This window comes from Tamandua tetradactyla, chromosome 14 (assembly GCF_023851605.1).
Source record: "Tamandua tetradactyla isolate mTamTet1 chromosome 14, mTamTet1.pri, whole genome shotgun sequence".
Lineage (NCBI taxonomy): Eukaryota > Metazoa > Chordata > Mammalia > Pilosa > Myrmecophagidae > Tamandua > Tamandua tetradactyla.
The window spans coordinates 2,650,638-2,654,746 of record NC_135340.1 but is presented as its reverse complement, the minus strand read 5'-3'; the positions used below and the strand labels follow the sequence as shown (position 1 = coordinate 2,654,746).

The 4,109-nt window shown below is 38.0% G+C and overlaps 1 long non-coding RNA gene across 2 annotated transcripts; it reads right to left on the bottom strand.

The window, feature by feature from the left end:
- Positions 1 to 260: 260 nt before the first annotated feature.
- LOC143654775 (uncharacterized) lies at positions 261 to 3,468 on the bottom strand. Of its 2 annotated transcripts, none has more exons than XR_013161934.1 (3): positions 3,268 to 3,468; positions 3,016 to 3,111; positions 261 to 636 (listed from the first exon to the last, which is right to left on the bottom strand). It is a non-coding gene; the product is annotated as an uncharacterized LOC143654775 (long non-coding RNA). The 2 variants fall into 2 exon arrangements; XR_013161935.1 differs by having other exon boundaries at positions 3,416 to 3,467.
- Between the last annotated feature and the right edge of the window lie 641 nt (positions 3,469 to 4,109).

Here is a 4,109-nt window from a genome sequence, read left to right as displayed (position 1 = left end):
ATCAAACCCTGCTCCCCCTCATGGCAGGCGAGAATTCTGCCACTGAGCTACCCTCACACCCCTCTAGTTGAACAATTTTTTAAAAACTTAAACAGAAATAAAATTAAAGTTTTATGCTAGTATCACTGAAATATTTAAAGATGGAATCATATGTCTAGGATTTGTATCAAAATAATCTGGGGGTGGGAGTGAAATTATAGATGAAATAGTGTCCATGAGTATTACAATACAATAATATTGTAATTGTTGAAGCTGGATGAATGGATGCACAGGTGTACTTTATTTGTATTTTGAAATGATCCATATTAAAACATTTAGAAATTGTGCTAGTATCCCCCAAATATTCAGTGAACAAAGATGTTCTCAAAGTGACAAGGAACCAGCTCTTTGCTGTGTTGTACCTTTTTAAAAGATGATGATCACAAAAGGAATTATTGATTCAAGAATGGTGACAGCTTTTCCCCCTCCAACCGCACAAAATGTGTAGTCTCCAATTTTTTGGATAAGAAGAAGGAGTGTCAAAAGAGAAGTCTGGAAAAAAATCCTGAAGAGGTTTAGATGCTGATGTCTAATTAGATGAGTCACTTCTCAGGGCGGAGGTTCTATGGCTTGGCTGCCTGCCAGCATGATTTTCCACTGGAAAAAAGAGAGCAGTAGGGTCAAGAAACACAGTAACTAGATTGACTTCTATGACACTAGAACCAGTTTCATATGCAGACCTTTTCCCTGTTATCTCAGGAATAATAATGGAGATGTGCCTGCATTTCTTTTTGAGCCATATCAATATTCTAAGAATGAACTGACACTGAGTTACAAGCATAATTAAAAACTTCCAGGGACTGAACACACGTGGCCCACTTACTCACACGGATGTGAGTGTTGTATACCAGCACTGCGATGTAGGAGAAAGGAATGTATGACTTTCTTGTGCTCAGTGACTGTTTAAAAGTATGTTGATTACTGGAGAAAGCTGAAGATCTAATTTTTTTTTAAATTAAAAAAAATTTTTTAAACATAGCAACATTCAAACATAAACATTCTTACCATATGATCATTATATTCTTGGTATATAATCAATAACTCACAATATCACATAGTTGTATAGTCATCATCATGATCAATTCTTAGAACATTTGCATCCATTCAGAAAAAGAAATAAAAAGAAAAAAAAATTCATACATACCATACCCTTTACCCCTCCCTCTCATTGACTACTAGTATTTCCATCTACTCAGTATATTTTAGCCTTTGTCTCCCCTATTTTTTTCTATACCCCTTACCACTCCCTTTCAGTGATCACTAGCATTTCAATCTACTAAATTTATTTTAACATTTATTCCCCCTATTATTTATTTATTTTTAATCCATAGTTTTACTCATCTGTCGATAAGGTAGATAAAAGGAGCATCAGACACAAGGTTTTCACAATCACACAGTCACATTGTGAAAGCTATACCATTATACAATGTACTTTTTAATACAATCTACTTTTTAAAAATCCCTACAAACCTTATTCAGATGAATTCTAAAGACTAAAGACTTTGAGAAATTTGAGGGGAGAAAAGAATTGCCATTGACCATATTTAAACAATTGGCTTTGAGTATATGGGAATAGAATCAGATAATGCCCTTCACATTTCAACCAAGTTGATGATCTTGATCATAAGTTAAAGACTTATTTGTCAAGACCAAAATTAGAAGTCCAGTGCCTATTTAGAGAGAACAGGTACTTCCACTTTCCCGTTCAGCACTTATAAAGCAATTGTTTATTTTTTTCTCTGAAGATTTTGGTATAGTAGATTGATCTTTAAGTAATTTCTCATTAAAGTCTCAATTCAAGAGTTATATATAACGAGAGCCACTGCTCTGGTTCTTAAGGATCTGGTAGAATGTCACATGGAAGAGGTAACGCAGAGCGCAGGGGAGCCGGGAAAGGGGGTGAGCTAGAACTATTGGGAATGCATGATTGTGTGCACAGGTCCTTTTCTGTGCTTTATTTCATTAACTTGCAAGAACTCTTTGAGGTTACTTGAAATTTACAGCAGTTGTTCCAGAGTCGGACAGCCTAGATTCCAGTCCTGGGAAGGAATGGGAATGAGTCAAAGATGACCTCAGAATTACGAGCCAGGAGCGAGCAGGGCCATGCCCCTGGGTTGGCAGCACAGGGAAAGGCCATTTGAGGTATACGCGTGGACTGATGAAGATGATCAGTGTAATTTTGCACATTATGAATTCAGGAGACAAAGAGACAGAGCAGCTCAGTATACAATTGGATATGTCTGGGGAAAGGGTAGAGAGAGACAGGACTAAAATTATAGGGGTAACATTCAGATTTAATACATAAATGTTAGGGGAAGAGTTAGTGGCAGAGAATGAGAGAATTATTTCGTAAAGTGGAAAACAAGAGAATGCTGTCATGGAAACTAAGAATAGTTCCAGTAAGGAGAGATGCTCTGTGTGTGTGTGTGTGTGTGTGTGTGTGTGTGTGTGTGTAACTCTGTCTTGGAGGCTGGGTGAAGGAGGATGCTGCTTTCTACCATGTCCTTCTTCAAAGTGTGGAGAAATATATTTGTCACCATATACATATATTGCCTTTTTAATAAACTCATTAACCTAGGGATGATATGTCTGGGGGTGCCTAGAGGACAGGAATGCAGCTCTCCCTCTGACTTCTGCTTAGGTTCCAAGATGACATCCTGCTTCCCACCAAATTATAAATGACACTATTACTTTACTGGTCCAGAGGGCTTTTCCCTCCCATTTGAAAAGTAGAGCTTATTCACTGAAGGAATCCTGTAAACATGAAATATTTCTGAGCATATGTATTCACGTTCTGTTGCTGTGTAACAAATTGCCTAAAAATTTGGCAGCTTAAAAATAACAGACATATAATCTCATGGTTTCTGTGAGTCAGGAATCTGGACAGGGTCTCTCATGAGGCTGCATTCAGGTTGTTGGCCAGGCTGCAGTTATCGCAAGGCTCAAGTCGGAGAATCCATTTCCAAGTTCACTCACATGGCTCTTGCAAGCCTTAGAAGAGCGCTTCTGAGCTTTCGTGTGGTTGCTAGCAGGTCTCCATTTCTCATCCTGGGTGTCCTCATGAGTTGACAGCTGATGATATGAAAAAGATAGAGAGCCAGACAAGTAGAGTGAGCAGCCAGGGCAGAAATCACATTATTTTATATTATAACCTAGTCTTGGAAGTGACAGCCCGTCACTTCTACCATACTCTGTGTCTATGGGATGGGTCAGTAAAGTCCAGCTCACCCTCAAGGGGAGAGGATTGCACAGGGGTGTAAAGACCACAAGGTGGGAATCATTGTGTTCTTCTCAGCTTAGAGTCTGTCCACCCCAGCAGGGGACAGTCCCCTATTCAGATGAAGGCAGAGGAGAGCTTGCACCCCATTGTCTGTACCCCGTTCTGAAGGGTTGCCCATCTCTTCTTAGAGGGACAGCAAAAGGTTAATATTATTAACATTCTAGAATTTAAAATTCTGCTTTCTAGCTATCAGTAAAAGAGAACTAAATGCTTATAGAATAACTTACACATATTGTTACTGAAGAATTCAAACTCTCCCTTGAAGTAATGCAGGTTAAATGTTTTAACTGTTGCCAACCTTAGACTCTGTGACCTTGAAAGTGAATAGCTGTTGCAAAATGCCACAATTGATGGAGAATGTGTATGTTTACATATCCTATCTGACTTAGCAAAACTATCACTCATTATTAGATACATGTTTGAACCATCAAATAATGTTACTCTTTGCCAACATAAAGAGTAGAATGACTTTATTGGCGGTAAGGGTAGGTTAACTTGAAAATATATAATGTAAGCATGTAATGAGTATCAATTTGGAATATTTTCTACAGCCAAAAATATAAGTCACAGCAAACAGGTAACTGTAGCCTTAATTAGGGACTTAGAAAACAAGCACTTAACTTTTTTTGCTTCTTTAGTGAAAGAGGATGAGGGCAAAAGGGCTTGAGTAGGGTTTTGTGGCAAATTCATTAAAGGGAGTTATGGCAAAAAAAAAAAAAAAGTCGAGAAACATTGCTTTAAAATTTCAATAGGATTTGGGTAAGTGAAGAGGAGCAAATTGCAGATAAGG